Source organism: Lonchura striata, chromosome 10, assembly GCF_046129695.1.
Source record: "Lonchura striata isolate bLonStr1 chromosome 10, bLonStr1.mat, whole genome shotgun sequence".
NCBI classification, from domain to species: Eukaryota; Metazoa; Chordata; class Aves; order Passeriformes; family Estrildidae; genus Lonchura; species Lonchura striata.
Window position 1 is genome coordinate 9,182,067 of NC_134612.1, and position 17,882 is coordinate 9,199,948.

Below are 17,882 nucleotides of genomic sequence, written 5' to 3' on the forward strand. Positions count from 1 at the left end.
AAGGCGTGCTCTAACGCGGCACACGGGCCGCGGCGGTCAGTGGCGGGCCCGGGGCCGTGAGGGCGGCTCCGTGAGGGCGGCTCCGTGAGGGCGGCTCCGTGAGGGCGGCTCCGTGAGGGCGGCTCCGTGAGGGCGCCCGAGCCCCCGGCCCCGGCGCGGGCCGCCCACCGCCGGGCGCGGACCGACGCGCTGCTGACGCGGCCCCGCCCCTCGCCAGCGATTGGTCCCTGGCGCCGGCCCCGCCCCCCCGCGCCGGTGACCTGTAGTAACCCCGTTCCGCAGGAGCCCGGCCCCGCGCGCCACCCGGCGCGGGCCAACCAGGAGGCGCCGTGGCGCATACGGAATGAGCGCGCGCGGCGGCGGGCGGCCCGGGCGCGGGTGAGCGCGGGCGAGCGCGGGCGCGCACTCGGGCGGTGCGCGGAGCGGGCGGTGCCGCCGCGGCGTCCCCGGGCTGGGGCCGGTGAGTGCGGGGCCGGGGCGGGCTCCGGGGCCCTGTGCCGCCGGGGGGGGCCCCGTGCGCGCCCGCCCGGCCGTGCGGTGCTGCGGGGCCCCGCCGGCCGTCCCGCCGCCTCCGCGGGGGCGAGTGCGGCGGCCATCCGGGCCGCGGGGGTGCCGAGGCGGCCCGGCGGGGCTGCCGCGGGCCCGGCGGGGCTGCCGGCGCCGCCCCCGCGGGAGCGGCGCTCCGGATAATTAGCGAGATAATGATCGGTAACAGGCGCGGGTTTTCTCTCCGCTCTGCTTTGTGTTTGGGCTGCGGCGCTGGCGGGGGTGGCGGGAGGGGGTGCCCGGTGCCGCGGGTGGTGGCACTCTGTGTCCCCGCCGAGCGCCGGGTCTGTGCCGTGTCCCCGCCGAGCGCCCCGGCACCGACCGCGGCCCCGGCGTGCGGCTCGTGGTCAGTGAGCTCGGTGATGCGAAAGCGGCGTTGCCCCGGGAGGAGCGGGCCGGGATTTCTCAGGACTGCCGGTCTGTTTCCCAGGGTTGTTGCGGGGTTTAATGCTGAAGTGCGTTCCCTTCCCGGACTCGCCCGGGAAGGACAGCACAGGAACCCCTTTCACTCGTAGGGAGAGCAGCAAACCCTAAAATACTGCTGCAGATAGTTCCATAAATAGCATGAAGTTAGGTGTTTGGGACTCATACAGAATCCCTGGGAAATGAGAAAACTTTAACCTCTAGAAAAATTAGGGCAGTAACAGAATAAAAATACTTGTAAGGTAGTTTATGACCACTCCATTTTTTTTTTTACCTTACTGAAGAAACAAGCCTCCCCCCCTCGCCCCCCCCCACCCCGACATTTAATTATTATGTATAGCATCTGTTACAAAAAGTAAAAGATTACCGCATTTTGTTTAGGAGTCTCAGATTCTATAGTTTAGCACTTTTTTTTGACCTTTGAAATGGGTTTGATAATGCCAGATGTGAAATTATTGTATTTGAGTAGTCTCAGTTTTAAAGTGTTGTTATCAGTACAGAATTAATGGAAAAGAGTAATGCCAATGATAAAATATTTTGGTTGCTTTAAAAAGTCTTTTATGGGTAAGGGCAGTCATTATTACTCAAAATACAAAAATCTGAGTTCACATGAAATTTGTTCCTCTTTTTTTTTTTTTTTTTTTTTTTTTTTTTTTTTTTTTTTTTTTGTCTTGTTACTGTTTTAAGCATTACGTAAAGAAAAACATAAAATGAAACCAAAAGCCTTAATGTGATTTTTGACTGGTTACATTCTGCTCCTGATACAGTCTTTCTCCAGAGTGTATTGCCTTCTCATTGTGCAAAAATTCACTGTGGCTTATGACTTTTATTTCCTGGGGCTAAAAAAACAAAACCATGAAATGATAGATGTGTTATCAGGTCTTCACTGTATTCTAAGATCAAGGTAGTAATCTGGGTGCATTCATAAGATTTTATATTCATTGCTATCTGCAGCACTTCTCATGCTATTTGCGCTGTGTGCTTTGAAAAGTTAAGGAAAGATTTTTTAAGCTTGGTAATTCCTCCCTGACCTGTAGATTTATGTCTCAGGAATGGCTGAAACTAAGCATTGTGACTTACAGACCTGTTTTTCTTTGTAGTTGTTCAGCATGTTTGTTATTGTTGGTCCCTAGGAACGGGAGGTAGGTTCAGGTTTAACATTTGTTTGTTCAGTGGTGATGGCTGGCTGACAAACTTGAGTCAGTCTGAGGGAGCTGCTGCTCTGTGTGGTGAAAATTTTTGAAACTCATAATGAAGTCAGTCTGTGGTATGGATCTGGTCCCTCTTGGCTGGTCAGGAAAGCAGGCTGCTCATGGATACAGAATTCCTCAGAGGGGTGCAGACTTACTGACTTAATTCTACAGTAGTCTGTTTGACCTGTAGTAAACTGGCACTTGGATCTGAATGTTTGTGCTATCTTCAAATGTCCTATTCCACTCAAGTAAGGATGCAGGTAATAAATTCCAGCCTCAGTTTTATTCTTTATATTTCACAGAAGTGGGATATTTTGAGAGAGCTCTGGCTTATAGCTGTGAACAAGGGGTAGGCTCTCCATACCTGTGTGCCTGAGTGCTGTGGGGCTTTGACAAAAGCACTATTGATGGCCCAAAAAAAGGTGTGAGGACTGTAGTGTGTACAGTCTGGTTCCACTTTTCAGAAGTGTTTATAGGTGGTTCCCATCTCCCCTCCATCTCTTTTGCTTGGAGAACCCTGAGTATGTAAGAGCACTGAGTAGGGTTTGTTGAGCTGGTGTAACTTCTCATTTATGACACTTCCAAAACCATAATGCCTGTAAGAAATAACTTCTCAAATCACAAGGTGTGGTTTAGCCAGAAGCCTCAGAAAATCAAAGTGGTATTTATTGGAGAACTGTTAATCTCTGAAGAACTAGGGGAGTTGTCTTCATGTTTGACTTAAAGCACGGTGTGCTTTTGCAGAACTGGTGAGCATTTAAGCCACTGATTTCCCCAGCCCCCATTCAGTGCTGATTGTAGGGCTTTTATTCTTCCTTTCTGTAGACCAGTGAATGGTTTGAGCCATTGAGTCATACTAAAGACCCAATTTTTTTGAATGGATTGTCAAGACTTCTGGAACAAACATCGGACATGGCTCAGGACAAAATTCAAAAGAACTATGGATAAAGGGTTCTTGTTAAAGGAGATCCAGCTATGGATTAAATTTCCAGAAAGTAGCAAGAAGAACTGAGTCCTGAATTGTTTAGCAGTCTACATTTTCTTTTAAAATACTTGTTGCTGTGGGAGAGTAACTAAACCTGTCCTGACAGCCAACTGCTCCTTACTGCCATGGTGGCAAATCCAAAAAATAATGCAGTCTGGTGCTGCAGTGTTACTGGACCTTAAAAACTAGGCTCAGGTGGCCTGGATTCCACTGAAGTCCTTTTTCCCAGTCAATGGAGAATTCTAGGTGGTTCTGAAAAGCAATTCAGAGAATTTACATAAGACATTGAGTGGGGAGCTGCCTGGAAGCCAGCTAATAAGAAATAGGAGGCAGAAGGATTTATGTGGAATTTAGGCCATCTGAATATGGCCCTAAGAGGCGACTTAGTACTACTAAGTAAGGTGTATTAACACTAAGAGGACTTGGCTTCAATTTCTATCCGTTTCATCTCCTGCCGATTACTAAGCAAATTTACCATTTAAGCAGCTCCTTAAGGGTGGGGTTGTCCTGGCTCTCCCTGTCAGGACTGACCCCTGCACCAGCATAGCCTGTTCTGGGGGCAATCCAGCTAACAAGGCTCTGGGGGTCATGGTGGCCAGCAAGCTGAACATGGGGTAGCCTGAGGAGCACAGCCAGTAGGTCAAGGGAGATTATCCCATTCCATTTGGCACTTGTTAGACCACATCCATAATACAGCATCCAGTTGTGCTGCCCTCCTTGGGACAAAGGAAATGTCAATAAACTGGAGTGAGTTCAGTGGAGAGCTGCCAAGTTTGGCTGGAGTTGTGAACGTTTGATTTGTGAGGAGAAGTGGAGGAACTGTGCCTGTTGTTGAGCCTGGAGAAGAAAAGGCTTGGGGGGGCCTTTCCAGCACCTCTGTGAATGGTAGGAAGACGAGAGACTGCAGGTGTGAATTGAAGTCACAGAAGTCTGTGTTTATAAGGCATTTTTCACCCTGAGGTGTGTCAAGTGATGGGACTTGGTAGCCCAGAGAACTCGTTCAGACTCCTCCTTTGGAAGTTTTCAAAATCCAGCAGGATAAAGTCCTGAAAATGCAGGTGTAATTTCACAGCTGACTTTGCTTTGATCTTGAGGTTGTACCAGAGTCCCCCAATCTATCCTGTGGCTCTGTAACATCTGCCAACAGAGCAGTTGAAATGGAAGGTTCTGAGCCAGCTTCTTTAGGGCTACATTGTGGTCTGGCAGTGCAGGTTTACATGTCAGACTTGGAGCAGTATAGTAAGCACTCAAGCCAGTCCTAGGCAGCTCTCAAGTGGCAAGACTTTGTTTAATTATGCAGTTAGAGTTGGAAGAACCTGCTCTTCATCCTGAGGGCCTGGTCTACATCAGGATTTTCCATGTAATAAAGCCTGGGGGGCTCTCAAAGGATTCAGTACTCGGCTTCAAGTTTGGGATCTAATGATTTTGAGTCTGTTGAAGGAAGTCATGTGTACAAGGCCATATCCTCAGCACACCTCCTGAATGGCTATTCTGAAATACAAGGCGGGTGTGGGGAGTGCAACTCTGAAGGAAACTCAAATCTTATTCTGAATTACCTTCTGAATCAATTAGAGGAAAGCTGTTCACAATTCAAAATGGTTTGAATCAACTCAATTCAAAACTTGCAAGAGTCTTTTACTGATCCTTGGGAAGGAATCCTCACTCATGTGTTCTCTCGTTCCTTAAGTGAGCCTGCAGCTCATGGGAAGTCAAGGTGCTGACTTAAGGTGTCTGTAATCCTGGAGGAGGAGGTGGCAATTTGTCACCACCTGTGCATTGGGACATCATCTTTCCATCCGTGTTCGTGAGCCTTGTTAATTATAAAAATGTGCTAGTTAATTACAATATCTGAAATGGGACAAGCTGGCTTCTCAGTTCGATGAGTTTCCTGAAAAGCAGGGAAGATAAGACTATTGAAGTTACTGGTATATGGATTTTCACTGTTGATAATGAAAACAGCAAGACCAAAGTGCAAACCTCCTCCCATTGCAGTATAAAACTGGAAATCTAGTGCTTTGCTTTTTAGAGCTGTGCAAATATCCTTACCTTGAATGCTTGTATCTATTAGATGAAGCCAGTATGAGACCTGGATGGGGAAAACAGATAATGAAGATTAGAAGTGACTTACTGAAGCAGCAGAGTGGCACTAGTACAGTACTGCCACGTTCAATCCCCATCTATTTGCTGTGTTACATTCCTGTGTGTAGAGCATTCTCTCCTGAGGTAATTCCATAAGGATAGTATGCCCTGAAAACTGTGTAAAAATGCTTTTTCTGCATCTTTAGAGGCAAGACTTCTGCCTTTGCCTTACTACTCACTAGGACAAGGTATGGAACATCCCTTATTTTGTTCAGGGTGGCTGCTCAGACACGTGAGAAGTCTTGGCCATCTACAGGAAGGTTTTGCATGGGTGCTGTGCTTCTTGAGCAATTAGTACAGTGTCATACATCAATGTGCCTGGTGATGTAAGGTCTGTTGGATCAGACATAGAATTAAATTTCTACCAACCAATGTTTTGAGACAGTATGAGAAGATAGTCTGTGAAACTGAGTGTGGTCTGCAGTAATTTTACCAAATCATTATTAAAATCAATGTTTATGAGCTCATTCTGTGAGAACCCAAGCAAAACTGGAAAGTAGAGCATCTGTGGTTAACTTAGAATTTAGATGAGTTGGTTATTTGTTTGGTAAAGAGGTATCTGTTGCTGGTTTTGAGTATATGGGTTTGGAGAAAGGAACAGAAGAAGCAGGAGAGGATGGCTTGCAGGAGGATGAGTGGTTATGTAGAAAAACATCTGCTTTTTTGTGTCTGCAGATTCTGTCAGGATTTTTGTTTGTGAGAGAGGTAAAGGCAGTAGGCACACAGGGGAGAGAGCTGTTCCAGGAGTGCTCAGGAAGGGAGCTTGGTGGTCTTTGTGGCAAGCTGGATTTGGTCTGTTCCAGCAGTAAGCCCACAAATGACTTGTAAAGCCCTGGTAACAGAACTTTCCAGGCATTTACAGCTGCAGTTTAATTATCCTGATGAAGTATTGCTGTGCCATATTGTTCTAGAGAAATGCTTTTCCTAATAATAACGTTGAGGTGCATAGAAAATATTTTCCAATTCTGCAGTGCTGAAAACTGTAGATTTTATTTTTTTCACTTTTCTTGAGGGGGAAGATTCTTATGGAGATTCTTACCTGCTTTTCTTCCAATCTGCACAGAAGACTTAACCTGGTAACATCCAGTAATTTCAAGAACAAGATAAAAATCCACTTCCCAGCAGGGCTGTGTGCTCATGTGTGCATGTCCAGGTCACCAAGCCGAGGTGGTTAGTGGGTGTTGGAAGGTGGGGTGGGGGTTTTTGACCAGGAAAGCTAGGTAAAACAGACACTCAAAAAGTTTAAATATATAATTTACTAATAAAATCAGTTATAGTTAAGAAAAAATTAGTCTTCTGCCCAAATCCTGTGTTACACAGGCACAAATGCAGTTGTGGCCAGGTTCAGCTTGTGAAAGGACTGATACATCTGCTATCCTGTTTTTTGTGCATGTGTAAATGTGTATATATCTAAGATTCTAAAAGTACGGTGGTTGAAACTGCATATATTTTAATTACATCATTAGCTTAATATTTCATGATTCTTTGGGGGATTTTTTTTTAAAAGGAAGATGCATTTCACTTGTTTGAAATGCTAGCGGCTCATGAAACGTGAAATATTTATATTCTTCTTCTAGAAATATTTAATAGTCTGTTCTGGACTTCCGGATTGTATTAATCTAATGCTGACGTCTGTATAAGACAGGCAAAATAATTTTTCCTGAGATTATTCACAAAATTCTTACAGTGTTGCTACTGTGGCACCTTTCTTTTTAAAAAAGGTCAGTGTTCTTGAAACTTAGCAGTTTCAAGGCTCTACCCAGCCACGTACCTCAATTTTGGTCATGTTTACATAATCAGAGTCTAAGGGTGTGTTTGATTTCCCTGAAGAGAAAAACAGGATTCTCTTCTACCCAAACCTCCCTCTACCTACGCAATATTTGTGTACTGATTCTGAGCCACTGCCTTGAGTGATCTCCTGGGAGGGTGTAGTTCCTTCCTCACCTTCATCCCATTCCGAGCATATCTGTGGGCACTGGATATTGTCCTCTGATTGTCACCACCTGTGTTTGTAAGTTTTAAGGGTGACACACACATAAGGACTTGGAGCTGAGAACAACACTTGTGTAATGCTTCTTCTCAGAGAATAAAATGGCTTCTAATTTAATGAGACCTTGTTCCATGTTTGCGTCGAGTTATGCAATTGTTGAGCATGTTCATGACTGATCCTGCCTTCCTTTGCTTACAAAAGGAAGAGTGATAAAAAGAGAGAAAAGGATATTTGTTCCAGTGGGATGGAGAGAGGTTGTCCTGATAGTCTGTTATTTCTAAAGCTAGAAAATAGAATGATGACTCAAACAAGCAGGGTAGATTTCTTTATACCATGTTTAAATAAATTATAGTGCTGGATTTTGAACAAAAGAGTAATTTTTCCCTAAGCAGTATAGATATAAAATCTAGATCAAGTAGCTCATTAGGAAAACACTGAATTTGAAGTATTTTCTTTTTCCTTGGCTGTTTCTTTCTTTTGTAATACCATATTCCCCACTGTCCCTAGAACTTTAGAGCAGCCAAGAGAACTAAAAGCCATACAAAGCAGTTTGCAGAGTAACAGCCCTACTTGTCTTTCTGTAACTCAGTGTTTTGTGACTTTCCATCAGTCACTGCACAACTTGTTGAATACAAAGTGTGCTGTCTGTCCATAAATAGATGGAGGAGTGAGGCCAAAGCATTAACAGCCAAAACCATCTTTTCTGGTAGTCTTCCCCAGATTTCATCAAGTGCTGTGACCAATCACATTGATTAGTCAATGGTTTAGCCATGGTTTCCAGGGTTTCCAGTTCCTTTTGGCAATTTGGTGTTTATGGTGCTGTGCTTGTATCCATAGGAAATACTTGTTAAAGTCCCATTTCAACTGATTGTATGTGCAGCATTTCTGGGGTCTTATAGATTGATTTGGTTTAATAGGAGTTTTTTGAAATCTGAAGTTAAATAAGTGAAGTAATTTTTTAACATTAGATCCTAAAAAATACTAGGAGGAATGCAGTTTCTGACCATTGTAGGACAGCAGTTGCATTTGGACATATACTCCAAATCTTAAGCATAGTATTTCTGTTAAACCAGCTTAAAAGTCAGGCTTAATCATCTGTAAACGTGGGTGTTTAGGATGTGGGGATTCACAGGCACCATTGTGAGCAATCTAAGAAACAGATGACTCTGGTTTTGAGAATAGGTTTATAACCTGTGGCAGAGGTGAAGTTACCAAAGGTAGAAATTACATATTCCCAGGACTTTGAGCAAACTTTATTTCTCTGCTTGTATTTCTGCTCAGGAAAAACTCCACTGGTTATTTTTTGCATTTATATTGCTGCTGGAGTGAAGCACTTCTTTTGAGATGCCTTGCTTAGTCCTTACAGAGAGAATCAGTCTACAAACTCTGGAACTCCCAATGCATCTTGTGTGAGTATTGGTTTGAAGCAAGACTTACTAGGGCTGATATTTTTATAAATTTCATTCCTGTTGTTTTTCTGCTGTGTGCCTTGAGGGTAATCTCTTCATTGTACTGAGAGTGAATGTTGGATAACACAATCTGCACCTTGACATGGGTTGGGAGCAGCAGTCTTTCCTTAATAAGGTAGTGATCCTTTCTGAAGGATTTGTGACTTCCACAAAGGCCAGAGGAGAGGGGTTGTTCCTGTTCTGGAGTTTGAGGTACTACAGTGGAAAGCATGGGGTGTAAGAAAAGTAGATAGTCTTGTGGGATCCACTTAATTCCATTTATTTTGGCAGTAAATCACTGTAGATGACTGGACACGATGATGTTAAAAAAAAAATAACCAACCTAACCAAATCTAGCAAAACCCCAAATAATTGGAACCTGAGAATGTATTTATCCTTCAAAAGAGAAAGTGTATTAAAATGTCACCAGCTTAGCCTTTCAAATTAAGTGCTGAAACATCCCACTTTATCACTTTGATAGCTTACATCATCCTGTGGATATCCTTCTTGCTCTGAAACGTATTGTAAAATTCTTCAAATATGTATTGTTCATCTGGCTGATATTGTGAGAAATTTGTCTAAAGACTTATAATTTTCACACTTTTTCTTGTGAAGTCTGTATCTTCATTTTATTATCTCAGATTTGTTATGTTACCTGAGTATTCATCTGCTCCTTGTTTTTCAGGAGCTTCTGGTATAAGGTTATCAAGTCCCTCAAGATTTGAACCAAACTGTGCAGTTGTTTTGATGTTAATTAGTAGCTATAGGTAGGCAGTTTTGATTAAGCAATTGCATTGTGAAACTTGTAGAGACTTGTAGGCTTGGGTAATCTTCTGTTTTGGGGGAAGGGGAACACAATCCCAAGATGAAAGGGCTGTCTGGACAGAGCCTGAAGTCAGCAGGGCAGAGCAGTAACTGGGGAAGGTGATTCTGGCACTGACCACCTACTCAAAACAGACCCTGACTCCAGTAAAGAAGGGCTGTGCATGTGGGCTAATTAGCAAGGAGCAGTGAGAAGGGTAACTAGTGAATAGGGGTTTGAATACTAGTTAGTGAGAAGGCTGTGTATTTGTAACCAGGGAACAGTGATGCCCTTGGTAAAATGTGTAACTAGTGTTAACTTTGTGGGATTACACCTAGATCCCTACTTTGTGCAAACTAGAATAAAGAACTCAAATATCTCATCTTGGTGTGTGAATTGACACTGCACACCAGGGAATGATCCAGCATCAGGGCCAACAGTTATCAACAAAACAGTTATTAACATAATCCCATCAAATAGAGAAGAAATGTTAAAGAAAGAAGGCAAAGACAACATAAATACACAGGCTTACAAGATTTTGGACCTGGCCAAAATTAATTGAAAAATGCATATAGGATAATGGGTTATAATTTTTTTACTGTGACATTACATGAACTGAAATTCATCTAACAGTAAATAAGAACAACTTTCTGCTGGAGAAAAAAATCCCAAAGCACCTTTACAGTTAAAGATATGTGAAATTGTTTTGTTTATTTTTTTTAGTTCTGATCTAATGAATACATGACTAGGATACAGTACAAACCACATTGAATATATGGCAGCAGACCATCTATTTTTGTTTTTTTCTAAGAAACAAACCAGTCATAACTGTTCACGCCTTAGCATTTCAATTTTCCCAGAAACTGGAGAGATTGAGGGGCTGATCTTAGGCTGTGTTTTGTTGTAGAAAACAGTACATGAAGCCGTTCTGGTGAGTCCCTTGAATTGGGATGGAAAGCAGTCTGCCTCCCAGTGGAAGCACTTAGGGCCATTGACTTAAACGAGTGGAAAATGACTGTAGGAATTTGGAGTGATAAGCTGGCAGTGATAACTCGCTGTTAACCCAACTTCTTCAGCAGGCAAAGGTTCCTGGTGAAGCTTCTGGCTTATTTTTATTCAGACTTTTTTCATACTGTATGTGCCGTGGTTTTGATGTTCTTGTTTATGTACTCCTCCGAGTTTAATTTGTGTCTGTGGTTTGAAAATCTACAAGTATGCTGGGGAAATGGGTGGTTTCATCTCTCTCTAGCATACACCAAAGTTCCTCTGAGGCCTTCTCCACTAGCAAGGTACTTTACCTATTAATTTCTTTTTCTCTCTCTCACAAACATGAAAACATTTAATTTAGTTTGGTACTAAATGCATTTCTGAAATGCTCTATTAATTGCTTGTGGAAATGAATGGAGGCAGTGGATTGACAGTATCTGGTAAAGTGCCTGAAATGAGTTAAGACACTTTGCCATGAAGTGTCATGTAGTGGGAGGGGGAGGAGGTGAAAGATGGAGCAGCACTGGATTGTGTTCTGGCATAGCTATTACTTTGTTACATGATTTTAAGGATGTGTTTTTAGCACAATTCTTTTTGGGAAGCGCTTTTGGTTTTGCTGACGAAGTTGTCACATTAGAGCTGTGCTTTATTGTTCTTATTAATAAAGGTGTACTTGTTAATCCACTAAATATCTAAACTGTCTTGGATAAGTTAAAAAAAAACCTTATTTAAGGAAAATAAGGTTTAAAATGTTTTAAATAGAAAAAAATCTTAAGATGCAGTATTACAATGAGGTTTGCATTTTTAGTTGACTTTATTGGAAGGGTGTTTATGTTGTGGGTCAAGGAGCTTTAGGAGTGTTTAATTATTGTTCCTGAGCTCATTGGTGTTGAACTCACTTTGGTTTAGTTTTACTTTTCACCTGGAACAAAAGTTTAAACTTAAGTTTTTAGCCTCTGCAGTCAGACTGTGGATTGGAGTCTTGTAGCTTTTTTGTGGGGGAAATAAATCTGTCTGCTTTGTGATGTCACTTTAGCTTTCAATTTTCTTTTAAATTTCAATTTTCTTATAAATGTCACTGATTCATTAGGAAGCAGAGGAGGGATGTATGAACCTGGGCCCTTGCTATCCTTTAGTGTGCAGTGATATTTCAGACAGTGGGGCTTGGGTATACCTAAAAGATGTTGATGTCAAATACAAGTTTTTAATACTCACTTACCATTACCTTTTTAGAATAATTGGATATACTAAGGCTCTGTTTTAGAGAAAGCACAGTTCTGTGTCCTTGCAAAATGTCAGTTCCTTCTATGTAGTTTAGTTCTGTGCTACTGCGTTTGTCTTCCTATTGTCTGCCAACGCTAGGTGTGATTTTTTCCACTTGATGTAAATAAACCTAAGAGGAAAAAGAATATTTTCTAGATAATAAAAACTTTTCCTTTTTATCAAAATTTAGTTAATACCATAGAGAGTGTCTCTCTAGGGTAGAAGGACTTCATTGGTTCATGTAATTTCTACTTTGTAGTATTTTGGTGTTTAACAAGGGCATAATAATTTATTTATCCTAATAATATGTCCTCTGGCTGCCTTCTAAGGAAATGAGTGTATCATTTTACAAATTTATATCCTTCACATTGACATGTGAAGGATATAAATTAAACCCCTTTATATTTATAGGATGTGTGTTAGCCTATACCCAAAGTTTAAAGGTATTTAAGCTTGTAGCACTTGAAACCCCCAAGGCTGAGCTCCTATAAAAGTAAGTAGTGAGATCATTAGGAGAGCAGCAGGTTAATCCCCAGGCCACAGCTCTGCCCTGATCCTGCAGTGTGCTGTGGCACTTGTGTCACAGCGTGTCCTGCTGTCCCTGTGCTGAGCCTGCTTCTTCCACAGCCCAGGGGGCTTTCATCTGCAGCTCCACTGCCAGGCTCCTTCCCTCTCCACCTCTGGTTTTGCCTTGTCAGTCACTCCTGTCATGGTTAGGTTAGTCAGTGTGCAATAACAGAAGAATAACATCTTTTGTGGTGCTAATTTTCTGTTGATTTAGGTGGTTGAAGTGACTCATGGTAGGCTCAAATGATATCGAAGTTGATACAAAGGAAAATCCACCATTCCACCCTGAGAAGGGAGAGGGTTTAAACTGGATCAACAAACTAATCTGACTCCTTCCTAGCCACACAGGCACTTGTGTGTTGGTACAATGGAGGGCAAGAGTGGAATTACCTTTTGGAGATGAGCAGTCTGTTTTTATTAGCAGCCCAGCGTTAAATCTGCTTGAGCCAAACTGAAATCACAGCCTCAGGCTGTGCAGCTCGTGCACAACCTTTGCTGCCCCAGCGGTCTGTGAAACTCCTACCTGGAAACTGGTTTGTTCCAGGTCATGATGCTCTTCCCTGGCAGTCTGTGTGCCCTGCTGTGCTTCAGAACCACGCTCCTGCAGAGCAGTGCCTGAGCTTCCCTCGGGACTGGAGCTGAGTTGTAGATTTGCTTATGTTGAAGCGTTGAGTAGATCTAGTTGTGGAAGCAGGAGTGGGAGTGCTGCGTTGGCTCTGGCCATCTGCCAGTGTTGTGTTCCCTGGCAGAGTGAGGGGAAGCATTTAAAGAGCCTTAGGATTCACCCAGGCTTGTGCTAGAGGTGGGTCACAGCTGGAAGCTACAGATGATCTGAATAAGGTAACTCAGAATTAACCTATGTGTCCTCCAGAGAGTGTTTATTCTCTCAATGCCCTGAAGATCTGCTTCCTTTTGAGAGCAGAGATGTTATCAATAGCAGTTTTGGTCTCCCACCATCCCTCTTTCTGTGTGAGACCACAGAAGTTCACAGAATGTGGAGCAGCAGGGACAGACAGGTTGTCTCCTGTTCAGGACTGGGACTGAGATGTCAAGGACTGGAGTTGATGTGGGAATTAGTTTCATTCTTGTGCGCTTGCTTGAAAGAGTTTCAGAAGAACCTCTGTCTGGGTGTGCACCTGGGTGTAACTGGGTGTTACAGCTGTGCAATCCTCTGCTAGATCTTTCTGCAGCAGAGGCTGTTCAATGCCTGTGACGAGCCCAGCATGGTCATGTGGAGCTGTTGAGGGAGGTCCTGCTGGGCTTGTTCCCAGTGCATGGTGGTTCCTGGGGGTCAGTCTGCTGAGCAGTGCTTTTCCTCCCTGCTGAAAGCAGATGTGCTTTGGGACAGAGCGGTGGACCTGTTCCCAGCTTGACTGCAGAGAGGCGCTCCTGTTTGTGGCAGGGTTCAGGTCTGCCTAGAAAAGGGTTTTTGGGATGTTTGGGAGGCTCATGGAAGTCTTCCTTGTGCTGGAAGTAATGCTGAGACTTAGGCAGCAGCCTGGAAAAGGGTGACTTGGGGGAGGTTGGAAAATCAGCAGGCAGGGGACAAGGACAGTGTGTGCACTTGTGTGGAAACCACAGGGTCTGTGAGGGATGGTCTGCAGGGATGGTCTGGAGGGTGCTGGGCCCTGGAGAGCAGCACAGCTCCCACAGACAGTGCCAGGGCAGCAGCAGTGCTCAGGGGGTGCAGGAGGTGGTGGGTGGAGGCTTGTGGGGAGCAGTGAAGGGTGAGCTGGGGAGGTGAGGTGTGTCCTTGTGCCCACTCTGCTGTTGCTTCCAATCTGGGAGGATGTGCGGAGCACCAGCCCTCTCCAGGGACCCAAAGCATCCATTTCCAGCATTCAGTAGGGCTTGCTGGGATTTCTAGCCTCTCTGTTTCAAGAGGTATGTGAAAACACTTGTGCTGTACCTATGAAGAGCATCTGCTTTCAGATATAACTGTCCCTTAACCCTGTATTGCAAAAGAGACCTTCCCCTGAGGTACATGGTTGGGATTCTCCTCTGCACCACTCATTGCCCCAGGCCCTCCTTGCTTCACAGTCCTGGAGTTGGCTTGTGAAGTATTGGCTGTTGTGTCTGTGCACATTTGGTTTGCCTTATTTCTATATAGGTGACTACTTGAGTGTTTATAAATCAGTAATGGGGATTTCTTGCTTTTTGTTCTCTTCTTTTTGTAAAAGAAAGGCTTACTTGCTGAGTGCTAGCAAATACTGACAGCTCTTGGTTGAATTCCAGATGTAAAAGCCTGCCTCTTCAGGGTTGTTAATGTTACTTTTCAAGTCCAGATGTAAACTAATAGAGGCTATTTTTTTGTCCAGTTTGATACAGTCTGTCTTAAGGGCTTTGTTACATTGTCTCAAGAACTCCTATTGTTCTGTAATGAAGAGATTGGGTAGTACATGAAGATACTTGGTTGTTTTGTCCATTAAAGCCTAACCCAGTGAATAAGCTTTTTATCCTTTCAGTGAATGTTAATAAATGGGGGATATTTTTTGCAAGATTCACCGATAAGAGAAATTTAATATGTATTTCTACAACTATGAATTGTTGACCAAAATGTTTTTTTATTTGCAAGAGTGTCTTGGAATCTCTGGGTTGGAATTTAGTTAGTAGGTGTGAAGTCATGGAAGTCAGAAAATGGGCAGTGAGCACCCTGGATGCTCACCTCAAGCAACAAATGAAACTGAAAAAGATTATCTTTAAGAACTGTGTAAATAGCAATGTTTGCAGAAAGGTAATAGGTACAAAATGTTTACATTTGCCTATTTTAAATGTGATTTGCTGCCACAGGTTTTCAAGACTGCTTTCTGCAAAGGACAATAAATAAAACTTTAATGTATAGTAGAACAAAATCAATAGATATAATGATTACTATTTTATTAAGTATTTTTGTAAAGTGTTCAAGAATACTTTATTACTCAGGCTGAAGTGCATTCTCTCTGTGGGTGGATACACTAAGATAGGCCTATTTTTTCCTACCCCCAGTGGTAGAAGCAGTGTACACTGAAAGGCACTGGGGAGTTAGAATTTGTCAGGGAGACAAAGTACCATGAGCTCCTGAGTTTAGCCAAAGCTTTTGCAACCACCTTGATTGTACAGGACTGAAGTTCAAGCAGTGGCTGTGTGTTAACTTGCAGTGGGCCTAGACTCTCTTAGGTGATACAGTGCAGTATCAGATGAGAAAAAAAGTTTTATTTATTACAAAATATGAGTGAAAAAAATGGAGGATGTGTTTTATAATTGCCATATTTAATGGGAATTTTCCATTTTTAGATTTCATGCAGTTGCCTGTGACAGCTCCTGTTGAGTAAACTGAGACTGGAACATCTTGTATCAGCTCTTGTACCTGTACCTGCCACGATGAGAAGTTGCATAAGGTTCCTTTTTTCTTGTTAATTCATGCTTTTATTGTAATGTAATTGTTATAAGCAGGTCAATTAGTAAACACATTCCTTGAAGGATTTTTTTCTTTCTCATCTAACAAAAGTTTTCTTCTCAAACTAAAGGGTATAACAGTATTAGTATAAGTAGTATATCAGGCCAAATCACTGATTATATATTAAGAAGGATCAGTCCTGAAAAGTACTGATTTACTTCTCCAGACTCATGAATGAGTGCCCTGGTTGCTACTTCCTTCTGCTGTTGAAAAAGTGTGTCAAACTTAATTTATGGTTTTGCTCTTTCCCATTTGATGACTACCAGACTAAACATGAATTACACGTAACTGAACATCTCTTGTGGGTGTCCAGAACCCTTTGCTTGAGCACATTTTCTCTAAGTTGTATTATTGTACAAAGTAGCAGCTCTTTGGTCCAGGATTTCACCTCCCAGCCTTTCCTGCATCACTAGTCAGGGTCTGAGCACTGAATGCTCAAAAACCCCAGCAGGATTATGTGAAACCAGGATGGATGCATGTTCTGTAACAACCTGAGTGTGCACAGCTAATCTGCAGACCAAACCACTGAATTAGGATATTACCACATGTCCTGTGTTTTTATTTGTCAGTGATTAAGCAGGAACTACCTAAGAACAAAATTCCAGTGCTGAAAGTGCAGTAAACTTGCTCACTGTGCCATAGTCTCAAACTTGCAAAAACTGCTTAGGATCATGTCCTCTGCTTTCTGTTCCCTGCCCAAAAATGATGGGTTTGCTTACACTGTTTTTATGGTCAGAAGCAGTCATCTACTTCCAAAATTAAAAAGTACAACATATTGTACTTCAATTACATGTTAAAACCTTGTATAGTATGTCGCTAAATCTTTCAAAGTTTTGGGTTTTTGGGGTACTATTTTTTTTTTAAAGGCAGAATATTGAACAGCAGACATTGCTTCCATTTTAGGCCTTCCAGATCTGATATAACATGGAAAATTTCACTAAAACTTCTAATTTGTAGATTTGTTCTGCAAGTTGATTTTTAATAATGTATTTTCATTTTGAGTTTTTAAAATAGCATACATTAAAGGTTTGAAATAATTGTTATAGAGAAGAATGCATGAGCAAGCATTGTATTTTAATGAAAGCAGTGTTGTTCTTTTATATTGTCATTAAAAGTGATTTTCTTTAATGGAGGTTAAATGACCTTTTGTATAAGGAAAAAAAAAAACCAACAGAAAATGTACTGTCATGCTCAGCTGCATTGGTCTTGCTTGCTGTAAAACATAATTGCCTTACATCTAGCACTCCAGCCTCAAGTCAGGGTAGTTTTTCTTGCTTCTACATTGCCATCAAAATGTTTTTTTAATTGAATGTTTAGTGATCCATTTAGCTGACTTAGATGTACTCCTGGGAATGGCAGTTATAAATCTGTTGGGCACAAAGGCATTTTAAACTGCATCTCCTTTGCTTACCTGGTATTTACCTCTTCAACAACATAGCAAACAAATAAACAAAATTATGAGTTAAAATGCAACTTCTGCTCTTCAGTTACACAAGAAAAGAGAGGGAGCCTTTATATTGCCATCAAGGAACTTTCTTTGTGTCATGTCTCAGCTCTCCTTAGAACCATCATCCCACAAAGATCCTGGAGCTTATTCTTCTAATGAAACTACTGGAATGTATTTTTCTTTCTTGTTCCAAAAAGAACTTTTTGGATCACTTTTCCCATGTTCAATTACAATGGTAATTACAGTTAGTTAAAGCATAGATACTCTGTAAATATCAGTCTGAAATCCATTGCTAAGACTTGGCACCTGAGCTCTCTCTCTTGCTAAAGTTTGCTATCTCCTAATTATAAGATTTTGAAGGAAAAAAAAGGAATCTTACTTGGCCTGTAAGACAGGAAACTTCATTTGCAAAATATAATTTTAATCTTAGAAACATGACATTTTGAGTGGAAAAAAATTAATTTTTAAAATAAACTGTTTTCAATAGATGACTTGTAATAGCCTCACTTTTGTGAAGGAGCTACTGAAATGATTAGCAATTTATTAGATGTACATCAGAGCAGAGTTCTAGAGCACAAGCCTTGCTTTTCTGAGCCAGGGGACAGTCCAAGACATTTCCCTTTAATCTGTCCTGTTGGAGTGTTCCTTAGACTTTT

At 42.4% G+C, this 17,882-nt stretch overlaps 1 protein-coding gene across 5 annotated transcripts in view; it reads left to right on the forward strand.

The window, feature by feature from the left end:
• The first annotated feature begins 266 nt into the window (after positions 1-266).
• Positions 267-17,882, forward strand: part of ACSL3 (acyl-CoA synthetase long chain family member 3) — a 51,317-nt gene continuing 33,701 nt past the window's right edge. The window contains exons 1-3 of one of the 5 annotated variants that reach the window (XM_021553712.3): positions 383-460; positions 8,558-8,685; positions 15,617-15,720. The gene's annotated coding sequence lies outside the window, so the exon portion shown is untranslated. Of the gene's footprint in view, positions 461-640; positions 709-8,557; positions 8,686-15,616; positions 15,721-17,882 lie in introns of those variants that run through there. The other 4 variants (XM_021553711.3, XM_021553710.2, XM_021553714.2 and 1 more) reach the window with 4 other exon arrangements.